Genomic DNA, 12,590 nt, shown 5'->3' on the forward strand with positions numbered 1-12,590 from the left:
ATCGAATGCCATATTGCAGAGGTGTGTAAGAGTCAATTTGGTATGGTTGTGTAGATGAAATAGATTTGATGCACTGCATTTAGAAAAAATGAACACTTAGATTAGAAATTTTAAACCTACTTGTAATAAAACCTTGCCGGTGTGACGCAATAATACTTTTAAATAAATCTACAAATTACAAGAGAAAACGTAAAACCTCCACTTACAAAATATATACTTTCTTGACAAACTGTATGTACTCGCATACGCGCTTTTATGACTATTACGTAACTTTTGTTGTCCTGCGTGCTTTTCATTTTGCTAAAGGAAACTAATATTCCATTCATAATTGGCTTACTAAAATGCAATATGTCTTATATTTATACAATTATACCCACATATACTATATTTATATACTATATAAGTATATGTGTATATCTACTTCACTTTCCCAAGTCACATTCTCACGCTTTCATGTAATTTTCCTGGCGTCGCAATTTTTACCCAACACTTAAAAGCGTCTAATTGTGAGCAGACTTTTGAAAGTTCCCACAAAATTATACGCAAATACAGTGCAACCTTTTTTCTCTACACAAATACTTCACTCTCCTATTTAGTAGTAATTAAATAATTCTTTAGCAATTAACTGTTGTTAGAAACAGAAAAATGGTAATTATAATTATCTCAACTGTGAGGCCAAATTAAAGTGGTAATCTGGTTGAAAAACTATTGGCCCAATCTCAAGGCCATTTTCATCATTACAAAGTACGTCGTTCTCGGCACTCGGGTCACAGTTATATTTTAAACTATTGGAGTACTTCTTTATTTAGAAAGCTGCATTAGCACGGTTAACTGATAAACAAAACGACAATCAAAATCTCTCCAGATAAACAAAAACCATCACTTCCATCTTAACAAAAAATTGAGCGATAGCAAAGTCCAATGAGGAGGACCTTGAAGCATTCGAGCGAAAAATGTTTTTGGTGTTAACGACAGTATTGAAAGACAAGCTGTAAGAGCTTTGCAGGAACATATACACAATGTAGCGAATAAATATTATTGCCTCCTCCACTGGCTAGATAATATTGTACGAAAGAATGCCGTTTTTTCAGCCCTGCTATTAATTGCAGAAGGAAATGAAAGCCTATGAACTCATATGCACTTCACACTACTATCATGCCGCTGTTTCTAGTGCTTCTATATAGTTTTTCAGGAACCCAAAGCAATGGTTATAGTTTGGAGAAAAAGAAATTCATTATATTCCCGTAAAAATCTGCAAAAAAGGTTTAAAACTGTTTTATGGTCGATATTTATCTCCTGGGCGATGTTCCGACTATTAACATGCCGGTCAACTTCGTTTATTTCTGTGATTATATCGACATTTTCTTTAACATCAAAAATACCTGAATAGAATCGATGAAACCAATATTGCACGTAATTTGCCGTTACGGTATCAGCACCAAGAATGATAGAGAAACAGATTGCGCCTTCCGAATTCGCCGTGTCGTAAGAGCGGTTGAATAAGCAAGCAAAAGGAAGGGGAATTACTTGTTTGTGAAGAAGAAAAGTAGGCGAAAGCAATGGAGGCAACGAAACACAAGAAATTGTTCGCACACCCACATACTTTCTAGCCACGCAGAGTTCCACATAAAAATGTAAAAATCTGTATTTGGAGGCTTTATATTAATTTGTGCTTTCACAATTGAACGCACGGCACTTCGTTTTCATTAGTTTGATTAGTTGAAATCTCACAATATTAATTCCCTGAATTTTCACAAACATGTAATTTTTCCTACTTTTGATTGTTTTGTTTGTTTGTTTTGTATTGCGAACTGAGCTGACGTCAGACTTGTCAAAATCGCGAAAAAAAGTAACTGGTTTTTAATGGCGCCACCTGAGATACTCTATACGCCTTGCTATAAATATGTACCATTCACAATTTCAGTGGCCTTGATTGCATTTTCGCCTTTATCAAAGAAAAACTGTGAAATGTACCGAATTTTCTTTTTGTTGACTTCCATTGTTAACACCCAGTAATTCTGAGCGAATTTAAAATCAAAGCTTTTTTTTAGTATGAAATGTCACCTTGACAGCAAGCATAAACTTTAAATTGTATTCTACGAGATATCGATCACTACAGCAATCTACTGAGAAAATAATGGATTTATTTTTCTCTAAACCAATATAATAATTTGCGCTACATTATATTCTAAGGAATTTAATAACTAGGGAAATGTAATTAATCGAGGGGATGGAAAGGTATGGCATGGGGTTGGAATTGCCAAAAATTTGTTTTATATAGGTATGTGGAGAATTTCGGGCAGTCTTGTAAAACGTTGGGATCGCAGTAACAAGAGAATGAGCGGTATTTGTCATCAGATATCCATCCGTTAGTTAATTTAAAGTGTCTTTCAAAGTTACTTTCGAAAATATAAAATTGATTGAAGCGTCAATTCGGTTTGAGAAAATATCTCATGAATTTTAGAATAACCTAATGTTATTTTATGTCATCTAATGTACTCGAGAATTATATCATGAATCTCTCCCTAAATTTGTTATCTTAAAATTAGCATTATTAGCATCATTGGAGGTTCTTTTTCCAAAAGGTTTTTTTGACAGATCACGCATGACTACTGTCAAACTAAATACACCATTTTTTTAGTATTCATTGACATTATCATGGAAAGACTTACCTCCACAACGTTTGCATTACGAAATCGACGCTCTGTGAAAAGTGTTCATCGCGCACTCAGGCCAACTTATGGTGTTCAATGATGAGGCTCATTTTTGGTTTGATAGCTACGCCTTAGCAAAATTTCCATATTTGGGCTAAAGAGCAACCTAAAGCCATTCAAGACCAGCCATTACAGTTATTGAAAACAACCATTTGATGCGGCTTATTCGCAGGAGGAATCAACGACCCATATTTCTTCAAAATCGAGGTTAGCGCCAAAGTTTCAGTTAAAGGCGAACGCCTTTTTGATGCCGGAAATTGGAGCCAGTGAACTCCACAATATTCTCTACTTGCCATACAGCCCGTGAAACAATGGATTTACTGCGCCGTCGTTTCGGTGAGCAATTTGTCTCTCGTCTCGTACTATTAGATTGGCCTTCAATATCGTGTGATATCAAGTTACTGCCATGAAAAAACTTCCTTTTCTTTCCATTTTATCTTGAGGCTAATATATAGTATTATATATCGTTTATGTCAGTTATTATTTAGTCATTATTTAGCTGGAAGTACATTATAGAGAAGGTGAAGTGGAATATTGTGTTGAGTTCGTTTTGATCTCACGATGTACTTTTCGCAAAACTCTGCTGTGGGTTACGAAATAAGAAGAAACTCTGAGAAAGATGTAAATCACTCAGTCTGAGGAAGCGTTATAATTGTAGACACATACATATATATTTTTATTTCATATTTTCACTTCCCCTCGCTGAGCAAATTTGTACGGAATTGTAGGAATTTGTAAAGGAAAAATAATGAAAACTAGTATTGAAACGGACTATGGAACGAAGGGGTTATAGGGGAATAAGCATGAAGAGGACGATCCTCCAAAGTCATATAACTTTTTTTATTAATTTTATCAATTTAAGATTAACCGAATTTCAGCTTTTAATAATTTATCACAAGAAAACACTTTCGATGATTATGTCAAAACGATTCGTTTATGTCAAAACATATTTATGACAAAGCATATTTCGGAATATTTTGCTATACATAAATGCATGATTTTCCATATCTACAAAGAAGCAGCATAATTTTCATTTTTAGAACATAATTTCGTGTTTTAAGGATACTTATTTGGCGTAGTTCTCTTTTTATTTTTTCCCCCCGCAGCGTGCAATTGCTGGCGTATGTCGATGATATTGCTTTATCGGTCTTAACACCCGTGCTTTTATTTCTGGCGTTTAAACAAACACTTGCGTTTGTTACCGTTAAGCTCGCATTCGTTATGATTCTTTAGTTATAAGAGACCTTTTTTGTTTACGAACCAGCATTAACACCGATAGCAGAAGTAGCGGAGAGATCATGTGAGAAGGATTTGACTTCACTTGATGTGTCCGAGTGGCGCCGGTTAGCACGAGAAAGAAAGACTGGCAGGCTTTGTTGGACTCAGCCAAATGCGCTTAAGCGGTGCGGTCGCGGAAGGTAGGTAATTGCACACCACCACCGACCTGTGATACTATACGATATTCGTCGTAGAATTAAACGAAAACTTGGGAAGGAAGAATTAGCAGAAAAGTACCTCAATTTCATTTAAGATATGACAAAATTACTTATTGATATCCGAGCAACTCAAGCACTATGGAAGCTACAGTACAAATACATATAAAAGGATATAAACAAATTAATGTAAACTTACCATATCGTCTGCATTAGTGCGTGTGGGTACAACACTTCCTAAACACAGTTCTTAAAAAATCTGAAAAATTAATTGAAAATTATTTTTAGTTAGAAAGAGAATTTAATCAAATAATGATTTAATTTGAATAAAAAGTGGTTTAAATTTTCAAATTTAAATTGTAGATTTATAAACTTTTCTTCGCGTAATTAAATATTCATTTTAGAAACAACCAAAATCACTGGTATATGTTGGTTGGTGTAAATATCACTTAAGCTCATGGTGTAAATTATAGAGGTAATTTAACTGTTCTTGCTTGCTATGCGCATAATTGATTTAAATTAAAATTCCAATTTGAGCTTTCAAAGGTGCTTTTGCTCCATCCATCCGCCACAACAAGGCCACAAGTAACACTTTCACTATTAAAGGAAGTGCATTTTACAAAAGTTGATTGCTCTTGTTGTTGGCTTTGTTATGCCAGTTTTCGTTGCACCAGCAAAATTGTCGACACGGAGTCGCCATCAAACGTTGTTAGCCAACCATGTAATATACAAATTTCCACCAACATGGCAACCCCACAAACCCACAAGACCACAAACCCCAAAATCTCCTATATTTACCTGCATTTAGTTTAGTTTTTGAAGAGCGTACGCTAGAAAGGATATTAAACAGCCATTATGCTTTTACCAAGCGCTGCTTACAATAACAAAATGGTAAAAAAGTACCGCTAAGTTGCTTTGCTGAAAACTTTTCACAAAAAGTTCGGCTGCAGTTGCTGCATTTATTACCCAAGGAGGTAATGTGTTTATATGTTTAAGTGTGTGTGAATAATGTGTAAGAACAGGCAGTAAAAGCGAGCCGCAAATGGAATGAGAAGAGGAAAAAAGGGCTCGTCCTCACAGTGAGTAAGTACGAATGTATGCAATTTGGGGCAGCTTGTGGAGAAATCTGTAAGAAAGATAGGCAAGTGGCATTTTGTCTTTTATTCCCAGCGTGAGCAACTCAGTTCCACAGCTATTTTAGTAATGGGATCTTTATGTATAGGGTGACTTGTTAAGTTCACTTATTGTGACATTTTAACGAAAAAAACGGTAGCGTTTATAAGTTCTAATATTTTTATATTATCAAAAAATTGCCGAAATGGAGGTTAGGTGCCGTAAATATTATATATATCTTCTTCTTCTTAATTGGCACTATAACCGCTTACGCGATTTTGGCCAAGTTTAACAAAGCGCGTCAGTCGTTTCTTTCTCGTGCTAACCGACGCCAGTTGGACACACCAAGTGAAGCCAAGTCCTTCTCCACCTGATCTTTCCAACGCAGAGGAGTCCTTCCTCTTCCTCTGCTGTCACCAGCTGATACCGCATCGAATACTTTCAGAGCCGGAGCGTTTGTATTCATTCTGTCAACATATAATTGGCGGGTACACCCTTTTTGGGTGTTTGGCCGAGCTCCTCCTCCTATTTGTGGTGTGCGCCTTGATGTTGTTCCACAAATGGAGGGACCTACAATTTCAAGCCGACTCCGAACGGCAGATATTTTTATGCGGAGCTTTTACATGCCAGAAATACACTCGGGGGTTTGCCATTGCCTGCCGAGGGGCGACCGCTATTAGAAAAATGTTTTTCTTAATTTTGGTATTTCACCGAGATTCGAACCTACGTTCTCTCTGTGAATTCCGAATGGTAATCTCGCTCCAACCCATTCGGCTACGGCGACCGCCGTGGACATTTTGACTGAATTTTCTATTATATTTTGTTATAACGCTAAAACAATTTTATCAATGGCGCATCGATTAACGTATTGTAGTTCAGGATATGCTCTACTGCCATTGACATAAATCTTTCCCTACCCTTTTTCTATGAAACAATCTCACTGTTCTCATTTGACAGCTGTAAGACAATAGCGCTGTATGAGAGACACGTCATGTACGTTCCCGTGACAATGGATTCTACGTTACCGCAGATATTTTTGGGAGGCATTTATTAATGCAACAACAATGCCACAAAATATGGCACTAAATTTAAATGAGTTGCTCTTAATGGGTCACCCAATAAGTTCTTATTATGTAAATACAACTAACTAAAAGTAGTTCATGCATTTGATATGCGTCCTCCTTCCGGTCGCCATCAGTTACAAAATCCATGCTTTCAAGAGTTGTAAACTTTTGCATTCGGCTTCAACTTTAGGCCAAGTCAGCATAGAGATGCAGCTTTTACAGCGCAATAACGAAGTATCGATAATTCAATACTCGTATATCGGAAAATGTTACACGAAGTGCACCGATTTTCCTTGATATTTTTAACTGGTTTGAAATTAAAAAAAACCATATAAAACTATCAGGTTTTTAGTACCGAATCATTTGGCCCAAATGAGAATTCAGGGTGACTCTCTGTCATGTAATCTCTTTATCCTGATGCTGGAAAAGATCTTCTGAGCCACAGAACTTAATCGTTCAGGCACAATTTTTTATAAGAGCGTACAAAATGTTGGCGTATGCCAATGGAATTTATATAATCTGCCTGTTAGTTCCGAGTTTTCTAAGTTGGATAAAGAAGCGAAATGAATGGGTTTGATGAGGCGAAGTACCTCCTTTCATCAAACACTCAGAGCGCTTGGTCAGCGGCACCGCATCACTGTCGACAGTAATGACACCAATAATAATGTCATCTTTGAAATCCAACGGAGAATTTCTCTTGCTAACAAGTGTCACTTTAGATTTAATAGGTAGTTGTGTTTCTCTCTCGACGAACAAACAATTTTACAATAACAATTTTATTTTATAAGTCTCTCATCATATCCATCCCATCGAATGGCGGAAAAGCTCGAAGATTCAATGACTTGGCACTTGGATTCTCGAGAAAAAGATTCTGTGGACACTGTTTTTGGACCTTTACACATAGGTGGCAGCAAATATCGCAGAGAGATAGAATAAAGAGCTGCCTGTGCTTTACGGCGACAACGAATAAAGATTCAGAGGCTTTGTAGGCTAAGTCATGCCCTCCAAATGGATACAAATGTTACAGCTCTGAAAGTATTCGATGTGGTGCCTACTGGTGGTAGCATAGGCGGAGAAAGGCCTCCTTTGGGCTGGGAAGATCAAATCGAGAAGGATTCGGCTTCACTTTGTGTGTCCAACTAGCACCGATTATCACGAGAAGGAAAAAACTGGCGCTCTTTGCTAAACTCGCCCAAGTCAGGGTTATGACGCCAATCAAGAAAAATAAATGGCAGTAGTAAGGTGAAAACGAGAAATTTCAACAAATCCATGAAGTGTGGCAATAGCGTTATTATTAAAAGAAATACAGGTTCAATTAACACCATCGACCAAACAGCTGCTTGCCGTATGCAGCCATATCATTCGAATTCATTATCTGATCAGACTCACTCTCGCATCAGAGTCCACACGAAAGCCCCCAACATATTTTTGTTGTGACACATTGAATCTTATTGAAAATTATCACAATTTATTGGAAAGGTTAATAAAATAAGACGAACGAAAAGCGCCAATTCGTGCCTTGAAAAAGCAAAATTCAAAGTAACGATGATTGTGTTCTCCGATATTCAAAGGATTATGGGTTGCTGAAGATTAAATTAATAGTTAGTTAGAACGAACGGCGTGAACCGCCGACAATCATTTTTTGATAAACGAGTCAAAATTGCTGGAATGAGAATTTAAAATCTTACCATAAAGAGCGAAATATTCATTAAGATCGTAACTTATTTTATATGGTTTTAAAAAAGAGGAGTAAAATGCCTCGATACTCGAAAAGAAACAATAAGGTATCTTCCGTCAAAAAAAAAGGTTAACAATTTGCCATGTGAGTAGTTTAACTTTAAATTTTATTCCTAGTATTTTTCTAGGACTGGCAAGAAAGAGAAGAGTGATGAGTTTTAGACGACTATTGTATGGAGAAACGCTTAATAACGATATTAAACTCCAATGAGGTATCGATAAATTTGTACAAAGTCGATATTTTTGCTTCCATTCTTCGCACAGCCTATTCAGTGTGAATTATTCATGTCCCTTGCTTCCTTACATTTGCACAAGTAGGCTATTGAAATTAAAAGGCAACTAGGCAATGCATGCAATCTGTGCTTCGATCGAATTAACAACTTTTGTTTGAGTTGTAAGCTTTGTAGGTGTTTTAGCAAATTTTTAGCCTCAAGTGTAATGGATTCTAAGGAAAATGTTCAAAGCATTAAACACACACACTCTCACATCTGTAGACTTTTGATAAAACGAAAACTCGAATTTAGAAGGCCATTTTTTATGTCAATAAATCCTAAAAATTCATAAACGAATATTTTTATCCAATTTTCGTGGAATCTTAAACAATTGATATTAATAGCACCCAGCAACTTAGTGGTTTGGAGAAGTGGAATGTACTAAATCGATTTAAATTGCTTATATGTACATTGCAGATACACAATTTACGACACTAAAAATATTAAATAAATATTAGTTGCAAGTCGGCCGCCGTAGCCGAGCGGGTTGGTCCGAGACTACCATTCGGAATTCACAGACAAAACGTAGGTTCGAATCTCGCTGAAACACCAAAATTAAGAAAAAGTTTTTTCTAAGTGTATTTCCGAGTGTATTTCTGCCATTAAAAAGCTCCTCATAAAAATATCTGCTGTTCGGAGTCGGCTTGAAACTGTAGGTCACTCCATTTGTGGAATAACATCAAGACGCATACCACAAATAGGAGGAGCTCGGCTAAACACCCAAAAAAGGGTGTACGCGCCAATTATATATATATATATAATGTGCATTTTTTATTACTATACTTAAATTGGAGGTTGGTTCCATATATAGAAGTCCGCGTAAGTGGGGAAAGTTACTGATCGCCATTCAGTTGGGAGTTGCCAGAACGATTCTTCTACATATGGTTCAAGCAGCTTACAACTACCGGGATTAGCCCAAGTATCCTCTTCGTAGCTTCCGAATACCCGTTCGGGAGGGAGCTAACGTGAGAAGGCGAAACTTTCCAGGATAGCTGGTTGTACCTCGGGTTTGGGACCCACCTTAACAGGGATGGTAAAACGGCATTTTGAATTTTTTACTTTTGCTCAAAAATCCAAGCAATTTGACTTGATGTGAAATGCACCACTTCAAACATAAATTTATAGGAATTTTTCTATTTTATGCACATAACATTTTCTTCTAGCGAAAAACATCTTTAGCCATTTTCATTTTCATCATCAATTCTCTAGCTACCAGTAGGAAAATGTATCTGCTGCAAATGCATATCTTTCACATCCACCTCTTAACACCATGCGGTCAAGGTGTTGCAACTTTCTCAAACCAGTGATAGACCACTGCAGGGATTACTGTAGTAATGGCAACACTATCGTAAACCAAAAACTTAATCCCATCGCAATTTATCAATTTCCGAAATCCAATATGCGAAGGCTTTGCTTTATTTGCATTCAAATCTCTTAGTGGTTTACGAACATTGCAAGTGCATAAATGTATCAAAAGCTTATGTAAAAGTGCACGCTTGCACGCAAGCATTTGTTCGCAATCCACATACGTTCATAGTCTGCTATTGGAGAGGTTTGTTGATATATTTATTATATTGATAAAAAAATACTTCTACCGCAAGATGGCAGCCCAAAAGTTATATGAATAATAACAAAAAGTGCCGAGGATAAATTTGCTCTCAACAGTATCAAGTAACAAGCTTAAAAAAGTTTGAGTCAATCTTCTGGGAAGATTTCATCCGATATGGAGTAGATGTGAGTTTAAAACGTTTTGGTTGGCAAGAGCTTGATAATAATTTTTCAGATGTATCCTTACATGCATCGCTTCTCACACGTACTGGATGTTTTTCAATAGCACTCCTCTATACCAAAATACTCGTGCAAAAAAGTAGGTAATTTCATTACTACTATTGTTTTATTATAAAGCAGATTATTGACATTTCTCCAGATGTAAACATTAAGCATAGGTTCTCCAGATTGGAATATGTCGAGAAGGGAGATTTGTTTTTTTGGAATAATTGATATTTCATACACTTCTTCACAAGTTCATGTTTTCTAACAGAGTGGAAAAAGGCTATCTAACATTATTCCTGTAGCCAAAAAGTGCAATGCTACTTGCCCTAGTGACTACAGGTCTCCAACCTTTTCAAAGTCTGATAGCAAGGCAAATTTCCACATTTGTTCAGGAAAATAATTTATTGCTCCCCACTGCAGTCTGGGCTTAGATCTACGTACTCTACTCATAGCTACTTTACGGCGGTAAATTGTGACCTATCTCTTCTTTGCCTTATCGATTTTTCTAACACATTTGATTCGGTAAGTCATGATCTTTGTTGCAAACAGCTTAAGTACTGTTTTGGATATTCTGATAGTTTGGTCTAGCTATGAGCAGCTACCTTTTCATGAAAACCCCAAAAGGTATAGCCATCTGCTAGGCTGACTACTCCACGTCTTGTTTTGTTGGCTCTGGTGTTTCGCAACGTTCTGTCCTTAGTCCCCTTTTGCTTAGTCTTTTATGAATGACACATATTCTCTGTGTGTCAATATGTCAATATCCATGCTTATGCTGCTCATTTGTATTTGTCCAGTATGTAATTGCGGATTTTTTTTAGAAAATCAAAGACAGTTTTTTCATGGAATTATATAACTTTATTCGGTAATGCCCATTTTGATCAATGACCTTTTGTCATCTTTCAGCATCATAATCTGGTTTTTATTAGCAAAAAACTGAATCAGGTACGATTTGACATTATCATCATTATAGAAATTTTTACCATTCAAGGAGTTTTGTAAAGATTGAAACAAAAATAATCAGATGGTGCAAGGTTAGGACTATATTGTGGATGTGGCAAAACATCCCAACCAAGCTCCAATATTTTTTGCCAAGTGGCGAAAGATGTGTGTGGCCTTGCATTGTCATGATGGAATGCAATACTTTTTCGATTTGTCGATTCGGGCCGCTTTTCTTCAACTGCATTGTTTAATTTCGTTAGTTGTTCAATGTAGACATCAGAATTAATCGTTGGTTGGGTGGTAAGAGTTCAAAGTAGACAATTCCTTTGTAACCCCATCAAACTGATAACAAAATCTTCTTTTGATTAATATCAGCTTTTGATTTTGTTTGAGTTGGTTCACCTGACCTGCTCCACGATCTTTTCCGCCTGATATTGTTGTAAACAACCAATTTTTCATCGCCAGTTACTAGTCGTTTTAAAAATGCATAATTTTAATTATGTTCTTTAGCAAATCGCAACTGTTAATGCGTTTCTTTCAGTTCGTGAGGAACCCATGTATCGAGTTTTTGAACATAGCCAAGTTGTTTTAAGTGATTTTCAATGCATGTATATGATACATGAAGCTTCTCTGCAATCTCTCGTATTGTACTGTGACGATCCGAATCGATTATTGCTTTGATTAGGGCGTCATCAACTTCAAGTGGACGACCAGAGCGGCTTTTACCTTTGAGTGAAAAATCACCAGAACGAAATTTGGCAGACTAATTTTGACACGCCGTTCTTTTAAGGTTATCTCACCGTAAACCCCACATAACTTTTTATGAGCTTGCGATGCGGAAATAAAAAAGCAAAGTATGACGAAAATGTTTTGTTTTTTCAACGAACGCCAAACGAAAACTACGCAACCGATCAAAAAACTTCTTTCACTGATTGACGGCTGAATTGCCAACTATCAAATAACAGAATGTGTTTAACATTTCTACTACGTCTGCAAACCTAAAAATTCAACTGAAGCTATCTATGAGTGGAATTACTTCGTTGCCAGCCCAATAGAATTGGTATAGTGGCTGATTTGTGTTGAGCTGCTCTGAAAAGGTAAATAAAGCTGTAAGTTGTACTCTGAACTCGTATATATTGTAAGCTTGACTTTATTTCATCTCAAAGAGTTGATGTTGCGCTTTATAATGATATGCATTACATCTACGGGTTCAAAAGTTATGACCACATTTCTTTGTGAAAAAACAAAATTTTAGGATGCAGCACTTTTTATTGTCTGACAGCTAGAAGGCGTATATTGTATATGTATAAGCTAATTGAATTGAAGACTCCCAAATATCTTTGCAAGGAGTAAAGATTGATGACATCTAATAGGCATGAATCTCTGATTGCCCCCAAATATGCCTACTTGTCCTCATCAATACTGCCTTTTCATTAATGCTGTAAGGCTCTTCAATACAATACCTAAATCTGTCAAGGCTGTGATCGGTTGGAGTAACTAGAAAAGGGTAATGCACGATTACTTTAATTATATTCAACGAATGTG

The 12,590-nt window shown here is 36.5% G+C and overlaps 1 protein-coding gene across 1 annotated transcript in view; it reads right to left on the reverse strand.

The window, feature by feature from the left end:
* The window catches only part of LOC128871666 (uncharacterized), a 126,655-nt gene that overhangs the window by 32,436 nt on the left and 81,629 nt on the right, over positions 1–12,590 (reverse strand). The window contains exon 2 of the mRNA XM_054113608.1: positions 4,347–4,406. The gene's annotated coding sequence lies outside the window, so the exon portion shown is untranslated. The remainder of the gene's footprint in view (positions 1–4,346; positions 4,407–12,590) is intronic.

This window comes from Anastrepha ludens, chromosome 2 (genome assembly GCF_028408465.1).
Source record: "Anastrepha ludens isolate Willacy chromosome 2, idAnaLude1.1, whole genome shotgun sequence".
NCBI lineage: Eukaryota > Metazoa > Arthropoda > Insecta > Diptera > Tephritidae > Anastrepha > Anastrepha ludens.